This window comes from Periplaneta americana, chromosome 4 (genome assembly GCF_040183065.1).
Source record: "Periplaneta americana isolate PAMFEO1 chromosome 4, P.americana_PAMFEO1_priV1, whole genome shotgun sequence".
NCBI classification, from domain to species: Eukaryota; Metazoa; Arthropoda; class Insecta; order Blattodea; family Blattidae; genus Periplaneta; species Periplaneta americana.
This window is the reverse complement of record NC_091120.1, coordinates 204,798,607-204,812,831: the sequence shown is the minus strand read 5'-3', so window position 1 is coordinate 204,812,831 and position 14,225 is coordinate 204,798,607. Positions and strand designations below refer to the sequence as shown.

Genomic DNA, 14,225 nt, shown 5'->3' with positions numbered 1-14,225 from the left:
TAGCGACCATCATGAGAACTGTGAATCAGAAAACACAGGAAATTATATTGAATTACGTCACCACGAGCAATTAAGAAATCATTTGGAAACATCTGCTGTTTGTTGGCACATCTCATAATATTCAGAATGATTTAATCGATTCTACATCAACAGTCTTACTCAATAACATGAAACAAGAGGTCAGACGCACTATTTGCATTCGTAACAAAGATGAGGCATCCACCACTGTGGAGTAATGATCAGCATGTCTGACTGTGAAGCTAGTGGGCCCAGGTTCAAATCCTGGCGGGGACAAGTTATCTGGTTGAGGTTTTTTCTAAAGGTTTCACTCAACCTATTAAGACCATATGCTGGGTAATTTTCGGTGCTGGACCCTGGATTCATTTCACTGGCATTACCACCTTCATATCATTCAGATGATAAATAACCACAGAAGTTGATGAAGTGTCGTAAAATAAACCACTAAACAAAAAAGTACGAGGTTACAAATGTAACATGAAAAATGTCAGCTTTCATCCGTTTTGCGTTAAATCATGAATGGCGGCGTTCAAAAAAGATTCATAATGTGTATTAATATAAGTGCACATCGCATTGCTGTTTCTATGACTTACCATGTTTTCAATTTATTCAAAAAATTTCAGATAGAGGACAAATTAGTTGCCTAGACTTAAGACAGATATTTTGTATTCGACACATATTGGAGAAAAAAATGGGAGTATAAGGGTACAGTGCATCAGTTATTCATAGATTTCAAAAAGGCATATGACTCGGTTAAGAGAGAAGTTTTATATGATATTCTTATTGAATTTGGTATTCCCAAGAAACTAGTTCGATTAATTAAAATGTCTCAGTGAAACGTATAGCAGAGTTCGTATAGGTCAGTTTCTGTCAGATGCGTTTCCAATTTACTGTGGGCTAAAGCAAGGAGATGCACTATCACCTTTACTTTTTAACTTTGCTCTAGAATATGCCATCAGAAAAGACCAGGATAACAGAGAGGGTTTGGAATTGAACGGGTTACATCAGCAGCTTGTCTATGTGGATGACGTGAATATGTTAGGAGAAAATCCACAAACGATTAGGGAAAACACGGGAATTTTACTGGAAGCAAGTAAAGAGATAGGTTTGGAAGTATATCCCGAAAAGACAAAGTATATGATTATGTATCGTGACCAGAATATTGTACGAAATGGAAATATAAAAATTCGAAAATTTATCTTTTGAAGAGGTGGAGAAGTTCAAATATCTTGGAGCAACAGTAACAAATATAAATGATACTCGAGAGGAAATTAAACACAGAATAAATATGGGAAATGCGTGTTATTATTCGGTTGAGAAGCTTTTATCATCCAGTCTGCTGTCAAAAAATCTGAAAATTAGAATTTATAAAACAGTTATATTACCGGTTGTTCTTTATGGTTGTGAAACTTGGACTCTCACTTTGAGAGAGGAACATAGGTTAAGGGTGTTTGAGAATAAGGTGCTTAGGAAAATATTTAGGGCTAAAAGGGATGAAGTTACAGGAGAATGGAGAAAGTTACACAACACAGAACTGCACGAATTGTATTCTTCACCTGACATAAGTAGGAATATTAAATCCAGACGTTTGAGATGGGCAGGGCATGTAGAATGTATGGGCGAATCCAGAAATGCATATAGAGTGTTAGTTGGGGGGCCAGAGGGAAAAAGACCTTTAGAGAGGCCGAGACGTAGATGAGAAGATAATATTAAAATGGATTTGAGGGAGGTGGGATATGATGATAGAGACTGGATTAATCTTGCTCAAGATAGGGACCGATGGCGGGCTTATGTGAGGGCAGCAATGAACCTCCGGGTTCCTTAAAAGCCAGTAAGTAAGTAAGTAAGACGACAAGTGTTACATGCGTGTTACTGTAAATACAATGGGGCAATTGTTGGGGGAGGGGGGAGGGTTGACACTTTGGAAAATGCCATGCTCCACCCACTGCTTATGACAGATCTTCAGAATATGTCATATATAGGCACCAATACAAAAACCAGACTGAAAATAATTTTATTGCATTTTATGGTACTTTCCTTCCTTATTTAACTAGAATTTGAATATGATACAGGAAATGTCTCAATACACATCGACTTGTTTGAACTAGAATTGAATGGAAATGATTTACATGGCAAGTTTTTCAATTGGTTTTTATTTTATGATGCTTTATCAACTGTGACGGTTATTTAGAGTCTGAATGAGATGAAAGTAACAATGCCACCGAAAGTTACTCAGCATTGGCTCTTAATAGGTTGACGGAAAACACCGGAAAAAACTTCTACCAGATAACTGGACCCTACCAGAATTTGAACCTGGGCCTGCCGGTTTCATGATCAGACGTGCTAACCATTATCCCATAGCGGTGGACTTGTGTGAATTATATTTTAACTTGTACCGTTTATTTTGCTGGTAATACTTGTCAGAAGTTTGTGGACATGTTTTCTGAATGTAGAACTAGAGGAACTGAATTTAGAATTCTTTTGTGCTTTGTCAAGATTATTCCAGCTTCGAATACACATACCGAGGTGTTTTCACTCTTGAACAGTAAACAAACTCATTACGTTTAAATACAGTAACGAAAGCATGAGTTGTAAGTACTCAATATGTTTATTTTCAAAACCTGGCAACCCTCTCTAAAATTACTCTTATTACGTATGTGACGATAAAATGTCTTGCATAACATTTACCATTTTAATGCTGAGTCGCGTGTATCAACTCCAAAATCCTGATAAAAACCATGACAAATATGTTAATGTGGTTCCTGGAAGCATATGTGAAGAAGACAGAAAGAGACAGGAGAGCATTACCACACCTCTTCATGCAAGAAAGGTTACGACCAGATAATGATGCACGCCAAACAGACAATATACAGGGCATATCAAAAGTCCGGTAACACTTTCAATATGTCTTGAAAACTTGATGTCTCAATATAATCCACTTAATAACTTCAAAGTAGATTGCTGGCTTGATCTTGATGAAGTCTTCAACAAAAAAGATATAAATCCAGAAATAGCAAAAGCCATTGCCCTACAAACAATTAATAGAAAATACCCACAAAAGGACTGGTTGTACATTTACACTGATGGATCTCTCATGGATCAAAATGAAGGAGCTGGAGCAGGAGCTACTTGCCAATACTTTTCTCTTTATAAAAATGTTGGCAAGTACACAAGAAATTTTGATGGCGAAGTTGAAGCCATTTATACCCATACATCACTTTAAAATGTATTTGTTTGGCTAAACCAGTGCAAAAACATAGTCGTCCTGTCTGACTCCAAAGCTGCAATCCAGTCCATCAGCTCAACTACATCCCCTAAAATGGAAAAAGTAAAAGAAATTCAAATGCTAAATAAAAAAGTGGTCTTCCAATGGATCCCGGCCCACTGCGGACTGAACGGTAACGAGAAAGCAGATATGTTAGCAAAGAAAGGAACTTATATCAACTTAAAAACAAATTTCAAGTTCCCATATGAATCAATGAAGCGAGTCATAAGAAGAATAAATAACAGTGAACAGGCAAAACATCAAAATTCAAAATGGAAAGAATCATTCAAAGATCCAAAACTAATTCCTGATCTACCTCGAAAATCTGCCGTGGCCATGTTTGGATTGATTACTGGTCATGATTGCCTCCATCGTATTGGAGTACTGAATTCACCTAAATCCTTACTGAGCACCAGAGAAGAGGACATGGAGATGGAGCACCTGGCTAATTGTGAAACTCTTAGGACATTTGTGGACCTTCCATCAAAATATTGGGAAGCAAGAAGGATGATGACTTCATTGTTAAATCCAGAGCATTACGCGCGCGCGCACGCACGCACGCACGCACACACACACACACACACACACACACACACACTCTCTCTCTCTCTCTCTCTCTCTTTCAATATTTTATTACACAAAAACTACTAATGATACAGATTCAATGTGTGAACCACGAGTGACTTGGCAGATGTCCAAACGATAATCAAACTCTTCCCATACCCTTTTCAACATATCCTCTGTGACCGTGGCGGCAGCTTCTCGAATTCTGGTTTTTAGTTCCTCTAAATCACGTGGCAAAGGCAGTACAAACACACGGTCCTTTAAGTACCCCCAAAAGAAAAAAGTCACATGCAGTCATATCGGGTGACCTTGGTGGCCATGTCATGAAACATCTGTCCCTTACTCCAGCACGTCCTATCCAACGATCAGACATCTCCGTATTCAGGTAAGCACGAACTGCATTGTGGAAATGTGGCGGAGCCCCATCTTGCTGAAAGATGAAATCGTCATCGAGATCTTGTCTAAGTTGAGGCACCAACCATTGTTCCAACATGTCCAGATATGAATGTCCAGTCACAGTAGCCTCAATGAAGAAGAAAGGTCCGTACAGTTTTCGTTGTGACAACGCGCAGAAAACATTCACCTTTGGTGAATCACGCTCATGTTCAATGATTCTGTGAGGTTTCTGTGTACCCCAAACACGACAGTTGTGCTTGTTAATTTTCCCACTCGTATGGAATGTCGCTTCGTCGCTGAAAATTAAGCGGCTGAATAACTTTGAGAGTTTGACTTTAAACTGACGTGTGTTTGAAAGTGCTATCATTAGTAGGTTTTATGTAATAAAATATTGAAAGTGTTACCGGACTTTTGATATGCCCTGTATAACTACTAATGCTCATTATTTTAGACTGCCACTTGTCACTCTGATGAGTGCAGAACTTTCATTCCTTAGAAATAAAAAACGAGGGAAATTACACAAAAAATATACAGCAGCGAGGGATAATTCGTCAAATTAACCAGCAAATAACAAAATGCATTTTCCATCATTACCAGTAACCACTAATTAAATTGCATTTACCTGTATGAAGCTGTGCAACTTTTACAAGTGCTAATATTATGAATTGAGATGATTTTTTAGAAGCTGAATTTGACTTTGTTTCTAATTTACTACGTATTTCATTCAATAATATTTATAAAATATCATATTATATATCATATACATTTAAAAATTTTAAGATTTAGTCTACAGTGATTGTTTATTCTACCGTCACCAGTGTACAAGTAAAATCGCAGTTGTTACTACGTTTCCATGCAACACAATGCTTGTGAAGCATCCTTCCGTTGTGTATAAAAATCATGTACAAAATTCGACGTTACGAAAATTGAATAAAACGCGGTTAATAAAAGTGTAAAGCTAACATAAAATAAATAATACATTACAAAACACAATATTTCTCCAAAATGAGTAATAAATAAATGTTTCAGAAACAGCATAACAGATTATGTGTGATGGTATTGATACTGCAATTAGAAATCACAATTTAAAAATGTGAACAGTGTAGTGAGGTTATGTAGCTATGTTACAATTTCTATGAAAGAAGATTTGCATGCAGAATGCAGTCAACTAGAATGTTACAACCACCACTGCAATCTGGGAAGCAAATTTATGCTTAGGAAAAGTAATGCCAAGGCATTTAATTTTCCTCTAATGTAATATAAAGTGCATCTGAATTTGTGCAAACAAATTGCATTCTATGTGTACGTCTTAAATTTAATCGTGATAAAATATCTTGTACATCATTGTTCAATGCAGCTTCAAAACTGTAGTCAGTTGGAAAAAAATTAATAAATTAGAAGGCACATTCAGAAAGTACCATTTGACCAAAACAGATATATACCCAGGTAAACATACACACCTTTAAAAAGATTTCAGTGTTACTTAATTCTACATACCCTTATCTAGTTCACAACATAAACGACATTGTCATATCGAGCGAAGATTTTATGTATAATGTTCCTACCCATGACTGGCGATAATTATGACCACTGCCAATCATACTCAAAATTTAAGAGTTTTGAGATAACTGCATTTTAAAGTCCTACGTTGCTGTGAAAAATCCCATTACCATCAGTCTAATTGGAATTTATAGCAAATACCTTACTATAATACTGAGTTTTGAGGTGCTAGAAACAATAGACTGTGACGGTACTATTTTGCATTGCCTGTAATGAGGCGATATTAGCGATCCTAGTGGTGAGCAACTATCTAATGTTTGCATATTTACTACGTATTGAGCTTCGCGACTGTATATACTAGACTGTGCTAATACCGGACAGCTGTATACTAGCAGCATTGGCGTGAGTGCGAAATGTCGCGGACCTGACATCTAGCGGAGCAGGATGGAATTACGTGCACATCAGAGCAGGATTCTTACTATTGTTTAAAACATAAGTTACTAATGTGGAGTAATATATGAAACACTTAAATAATGTTGATTAATATTTAATGTAAAATTATTATCTTATATCAAAGCTGTATATTATGAGAAATATTGCATACTTCATATTACTTTCCGTAATTAATTGTTACTTTTTTTTTTTGGGTTAGTGAGCCAAAATCAATCTGATATTAGGAATGAATTTACAATAATGCTTTATATACGCATTGCTGACAACTGCAAAGATAAAATTGATAGTAATCTGATGCTTGTAATAATTAGTAAAGGCATGTGGACAACAATAAAACTTAATTTGATAAAACCTTAAATTTCCGATACATTTTAACTTCTATTCATTTATTAGGTCTAAATAAAAAAGCCAATTTGTATTTTTCTATCAACACAGAGACGAAGGAATTAGGCCTACTAAAGAATGTTGTTGACTCACGTTTTATGATCACTCAGAAATCGAAAGTACGATTTGGAGCAATTTGTAAAGCTGTAATTTTGTAGCAATTATAAACAGCACATAATATACACCCTGACATTTTAACACAGCACTAATTAATAAAACTATTAACTAGCCCAGCAACAATATACATTCCAGTTGATTACAGCTTGTTTCACGAGTATGACCACACCGGCCGCCTAGGTAGCAGCACCAGCGTCGTTTGCACGTAAAATTGCTACCTGTCCGGTATTACAAGTAAGGTATTTGCTTATAGTACATATGAAACATCATTAACAGAATTTAGAGTAATTTCAATGATCCTTGGCTTTTTCACAGCAACACGAAACTTTAAAAAGCAGTTTTCTGAAAACTTTAAATTTTGAGTTTTTTCCGTTCTCATCTAGCATGTCGATCGAAAACTAACAAAAGCCATGTCTGCATAAAAAGAAGATGACAGTCTCTTAGAACCAGATCCAAGAAACATCAGATATGGTCTAATAATTTTCATCCAATTGACCCAAGTAGATATTGTACTTCATACCCATGTTCACAGAAAGGCTGAAAATTTTGTTTGTGAAATTCGTGCAACAATGTACTGTGAAAGTGTGAATTTACAGCAAGCACTACAGAACGCAAGACGCGAAAATCGTGTTGAAGCATGACAACGTTGTAACAGAAGCGCCTTGAGCTAGTGCACCTAAAGTCCGAATAATCGGCATTACAATGAAACTAAGTGGGCAGGGGCTTGAGGAGTAGCTCAACACGGGCAGAAGGCTTCTATGAACAAAGTACACAAAATCCCTCCTGTAATTGCAGCGAAATAGATCAGGGAATGCACAATTTCTAAATTAAGTATTTTTTAAAACAGCCAAATGATTATCACTTTTTGAATGTACCTCATGCGAAATAACATTGATTAAATTATCAACTCATTTATAACAAATTTCTAGGACATAAACACAGGTTACCACAAAAGAAATACACTCTTTCTGGCGCAAGCATAATAGCTAAGATGGCTATGTGTAATATGGACATGCATTTTGGCCTGTTAGCTTTAGAACTGTTAATGAACTTCATCTTCAAACAGGATGGAGCTCAGGGTGCTAGAAAACAGAAATTATCTGGACGAAACATTCCGCAGCGCTGGATTGACAACCACGCTCTCGGACAGTGACTATCAAGGAGGCCCGATCTCACACCGTAAATTTTTTTTTGGGGGGATTTGTGAAGGACATAGTTTATGGGCCTCATTTAGACGAGTTGACACAACGCATCATGAAAGCTGTGGCAAGTGTCGATACAGGTATGTTACACCGGGTTTGGCACGAACTAGGTTATAGACTTGGAGAGTGCTGCAGAGGTGGCTTTTGAGGTGAACCAAGTGAAGCACAACTTCATGATAGAATCTTAAAGTATTGAAAAATTCATTTTACTTTTACTACACATCACAGTGCGACTGATTTTATGATATTTATGTTTAATGTACGTTCAAAAATCGCGCTGCGCTAAGAATAGCGCCGGTGAATTCACAACATTCCGCCAATCAATGACAAAGGGACTATTCAGGGTAGCCAACTCTAACAATGAAAATTACAGAAATTTAAAAGCGTAAAAATAATTTCGCCCATAGAAAAGTTATACCAAATCAATATATTTGTAATTTTTTTAACTGTTTTGCTAAGAAGCAAGCACGAGTCTTGAGAAAAGTGGAAATATAATGTAAGAGGAATTGAAAAAACATGGTTATGATATTAGCGTTGTAGGTACTACTGTAGCCTATATACAAAGTTAAATTTTTCCGCAGTTATGTGAGCGAGTGTGCATGAAGCTCGCGTTGTGTGCATTGCAATTATTTTCTCTTGGCTCAGTTGGTAGAGCAGCTGGCTACGGACTGGAAGGTCCGGGGTTCGATCCCAGGTGGTGACAGGATTTTTTCTCGCTGCCAAACTTCAGAACGGCCCCGAGGTTCACTCAGCCTCCTATAAAATTGAGTACCGGGTCTTTCCCGGGGGTAAAAGGCGGTCAGAGCGTGGTGCCGACCACACCACCTCATTCTAGTGCCGAGGTCATGGAAAGCATGGGGCTCTACCTCCATGCCCCCCCAAGTGCCTTCATGGCATGTTACGGGGATACCTTTACCTTTTTTACCTTTACTGGTCTTATTACATTAGTTATTAGGCCCATTCTAATAATAAAGAGTAATATTTGTTTATACAATCAGCGTGCTTCAGCGATTTCGCCTGCTTATTAACAAATTTGTCCGTGGAAAAAAGTTTTTCTTACATGAATCGCATTAAAAACTATTTGCGTCGATGCATGTCACAGCAAAGACGCTCGTCAATCGCAAATATTTCTATCAACGAAATAAACTTCATTATTTCGTTGATAGTAGTTATAACACTAATAACATTATACTACTATCTACGAATTTGTTATGCAAGCTTCATAATTTTATATATTGAACCAAAATGAAATATTCAATTCCAGAACCAAATTGTGCACAAAATTACGAAAAAATCAGCCTTTCCACAACGATGTTACTGATAAATTCGCTGCCATGAACAGAAGGATTCAATTTGTCTTCAAAAAATTGGTATGATTATTTATTACCGTTAATTTATAATTTTATCATCATCATCAATGTGACTTATTTTAAATAGCCTATACTGTTATTTAATATACATAAGCCTCTACATGACTTGTTATAAAATTAGAAATCGACCTAACACTGCTTCACGCACCTTTTACGTCACGAGCCGCCATTGGAGTGCTGTATGACACAACAAGCACATATTGAACATTTGAGAGTTAGCAAAATAAACCAGAAGAATTATGTTTAAAAACGACGTGGATTTATAAAACAATGAAAGTGCATATCACTTTTGTAGTAACCTTGTATAATGCTAGTTCCGCAGTGTAATACGAGGATAATTTCAACGAATTTTCGGATAACTTAACGGTGCATAAGGCCCATTCACAATGAAAATTAAACATAACCGTAACATAAACACAGAAGTTTGCGCCCAGGCTACCAAATGGGATCATTCACAATGATTCACATAAGCATTGACATAAACATTACCGTAAGACGTTAACATGAAAGTTTGCAAACTCCAAACTTTCATGCTTATGCTTACGTGACTTGCAAACAGAACACAATCGTGGAGCGCTGAAGTATACGACAAAATATGAGGAAATGGCGCCGTTATGTTGCTATGGTTACCAAGTATGTTTGCTGTTATGTTTATGTTCCCATCGTGAATGATGGTATGACTTCTTGATTTTACCGTAACGTTTATATTCTTAAGTTAACGCTTACGTTATGTTTAATTTTCATTGTGAATGAGGCTATACTCTATAAATAAGTCTTGTTTCTCTTCTATACACAAGACAAGCATCAACATGCCAAATCGTTGGAATTCGGCAGATTTGGAATATTGTTTGGTGTGTTAGCTGATTTAGATGTAACAGGACTAGCACTCGAGATTTTTGCAGTGTCGTGGGTAGTGGCAGCATTTGGCAAAGCATCATCTCTCGATGTGCTTGTGTCAGACGTAAGAGAAGTATTTGTAGGAATAAGAGAGTTCGTATTTGTTAGGCCTGCATTTGTATTCATTATGGAACTGGGATTTAGCATCTGGTCTCGAAAGTGGATACGCTGATGCTTCTTCAGTTTCTGTTTCATCGAAAACTTCTTCCCGCATATATCGCAGCCGAAAGGTTTTTCTCCCGTGTGACTTCGTTTATGTGTTGCCAAATTTCCACTTTGGGTGAACTGTTTATTACACACGTCACACTTGAACGGTTTTTCGCCCGTGTGTATTCGATAGTGCTTCTTCAGAAATCCTTTGTCTGAAAACTTCTTGTTGCACACATCACACGCGTAGGGCTTGTCTCCCGCGTGCCGGCGCCGGTGTTTGGTGAGATACCTGCTCTCCCTGAAGCCCTTGTTGCAAATGTCGCAGTTGAAGGGCATCTGCCCCGTCTGGTAGCAGGAATGCTGTGTGAGCACAGACTTCTCCGTGAAGTGGTTGTTGCACATCTTGCAGATGTAGTTCTTCTCGCCGGTATGAGTGCGCCGGTGCTTCGAGAGGTTGCCGCTTTTCGAGAAAGCCTTGTTGCACACTTCGCATGTGAAGGGCTTCTCGCCGGTGTGGATCCTGTAGTGCTCCTTGAGCGTGGCCTTCTTCGAGAAGTCTTTGTTGCACACGTCGCAGATGTAGGGCCTCTCGTCGCGATGCACGTGCGTGTGCTTGTACAGCTCGGCCCTGCGCACGAATTCCTGTCCGCAGATCTCGCAGATGTACATCTTCTCGCCCGAGCGGAACACGGCGTTCACGTCGGGGCACACATAGTCCACCGCGTAGTCCTGCTGGATGTCGTACGTGGACGCTGCGTCGTCTGGCAGCGAGATCACTTGGTCCGGGCTGCGAAAGCAGGACGAGGCAAATCATCATCAACGCCCTCATCATTCGTCATTGTCACAGCCATCATCAATATCATTATATAGTCATCTATTGTAATCTTGTTATTCACCTTTGTCTCAATCAAAATTTTGGGATTTTTTTTTATAAAAATCCTGCTGCGTCTGTTTTATAATGCTTATATACGATCAAAATTGACCTATGGATGTGAAATATGGGGCGGAGCGTCAGCAACTCATCTACAAAAAATTTCTGTGCTTCAAAACTCAGCCTTAAGATTATGCCTACGAGTACCAAAAACCACGTCAATTGTTGCCTTAGAAATTGAATGTAATATCACAGTCTAATATATACAATCGCGAAGCTTGGGATGATTTTTTGCATTTCTTGCGATAGTTGCTAGCTGTTTGGAGCACTGTGAGTACTATTGCCATCCTGATGCCGTAAGGCAGAGCATGTGACTTGCTTAACCCGATCACGAAGGGCGGCTTTTGAACCATATAAATTAGTCAATAATTTTCAGTTGCACCGCACGGATATTTAGATATGCTGAAATTATAGGTTATGTTTACTGTACCAGTTGCCCTTTTCTGTCTAATTTTAGTGGTCTCCAATGCCCTTGCATTACATATGTACCAGTATATTATGTCGTATGAAAATTATAGGTTATGTTTACTATATTTAACTTATATTCCTATATTTGCAAGTATACATTATAATTAAACATACTGTCATGTATGATACCCCTCACATTCAATTTGTCTGTATTTTAATACTACAATTGAGACTGAATTATTGTATTTATATACAACCTAAGAGACGAAGTAACACAATCGTATGTACACTAATTTCATAGGAGTGGTATAGTAAATTTTCTGTCTACAATTAAGGAAGGTAGATGTGCTAAATTAAAATCACAATGTAAATTCTTTTTTATTAAACCTAAAATAGCTTCAATTCTTAACTTAAAATGTTGACGCGAACAGATTATGTTAACATGTAAAATTCTCTTCACATAAAAATAACACAGTTTTATAATTATTTCTGCAACATATAATGCAGCAAGAAGTACACGAAACTTATGGACACATTACACTAAATAAAACTTAACAATGATACGCAATAAAGTTATAATATAATATTTCACTGAGCTCCATACACTGAGATAGAAAACCTGAACAAACATTACGGCCTGGTCTAGATCGAAAAGGCATTGACTGTGCCGTATTTCGCATTGTTGTGAATAGCTGTGTAAACTGTGAAATGTTCGTTATCGGTTGTAATAACTGTAAATGGCTAAAATACAATAATATGAATAATAATATGAGGCAAGGAGACGTTTGTTGCACTATAAATTCTAAGAAAAAGAGGTCAGAGTTATCCTTCTTCCGAATGATCCAGGAAGGTGAGTTTATAAAATATAATATATGCTTTATGAAAATAACATATGAAACTTATGTATTTCGTATTTCAATAGTGGAAGAAAGGTGTAAATTTTTTCAAAAGAACATGATGTCGAAAGTACAACACATTTTATCGTCTGCTAGGGAAAGAGTCTGTGATGAGGCGATAGTAGCGATCCTGGTGGCTAGCAACTATCTATGGATGCATATTTCAACTATCTATGTTTGCATATTTAGTAAGTATTGAGCTTCGTGACTGTATATACTAGACTGTGCTAATATTCAACCTCTCAGACACTATATATTACAAAAGGATCTAAAAATACATTTAACATTGCCTCATACAGATCTCAGATATTCTTCAAACTGTCAGATGATATCCTGTGTAAAAAAAGAAGAAATACCAATCTATATCACAGACACACTCATTGCTAAAACTCCAGTTGTGAACGAAATTCCTCCATGGAAATGGGTGATTCCAGAACATAGCATACAAATTCCAGGAAATCATTCCAAAAATGATCCTCCATACATTCTTAAGTTAGATGCCATGAAACTACTCTGCAGTACATATAAGGATCACCTTCAGATTTATACAGATGGATCTCTAAATCCTAATAATGGGACATCAGGAGCAGGGTATTATCTTCCAAAATATCAGGAAAGTTATTTCATACCATGTTCATCCTCCTCCAGTCTTGATACTGAATCGCTAGCTATTGATGCTGCTCTTCAGTGTGTTACTCAAATTTCTGAAAAATCTATTTGCATACTTACCGACTCCAAGGGGGCTATATTTAATATAATTAAATATGTACCAAACCTATATGCGCATAGAATTATTGCAATTCAGAAACAACTAAGTAAACTAAAAGAACTCCAAAAGGAAATAACATTTCAATGGATACCTAGTCATTGTGGTATACCTGGAAACGAGAAAGTCAATAATATTGCAAAACAGGCAACATATTTGCAACCAAGACCTCTTCAAGTGATATCTCTATCCAGTGCTTTTGCTTCAGTAAAGTCTCATTTTACAAACCCATGGATCAACAATTGGCTCTCTTCTGACAAGGGAAAAATTTTACAGTCTGTACAAAAGAAACCAAATGACCTGGAAATGTACAAAAACTTGCCCAGACATGTTCAAACATTTTTAACAAGAGCCAGAACAGGTCACATTGTCACTCAATTGTACCTACACCGATTTCACATTTCTGATAATCCTACTTGTCTGTGGTGTAATAATCATGATGAAGATCTAGAACACATTCCTCTATACTGTCCACAAAAGAAGTAAATTAAAATCCTCAGTACCAGTTGCAGAAGACACAGCTCTGCAGTATATATTGACTACTCCCCAACTCTGGCTACTAACAACAGGCATCTATAATGAACACCGATCAAAATACCCTTCATCTCGGAAAAACAACAACTGAATAGACTACAGTGGACTATAGCGGACTTTATGTTGTCAGCAAACAGCTGGATACATTAAGAAGATTGATTGATAAAAATCCTGCACTTAACAAACACCTCGAAAGTGGTAAGCTCATAAATATGTGATTGTGTACTACGTTGACTCGAACATACAATCCTCTTTTAAATACAAAAATGTGAAAATCTTACGTATAGTCATCTGGAAACAAATAGGGATGCAAAACATTGAATGGATATTAATACCACAAGTAACTTGAGAAGAGTTAAATCAGATGTTTTATT

At 37.1% G+C, this 14,225-nt stretch overlaps 1 protein-coding gene across 6 annotated transcripts in view; it reads right to left on the bottom strand.

Annotated features, from left to right (window-relative positions):
* Window positions 1–14,225, bottom strand: part of LOC138698669 (uncharacterized) — a 57,827-nt gene that overhangs the window by 29,686 nt on the left and 13,916 nt on the right. The window lies entirely within an intron of this gene.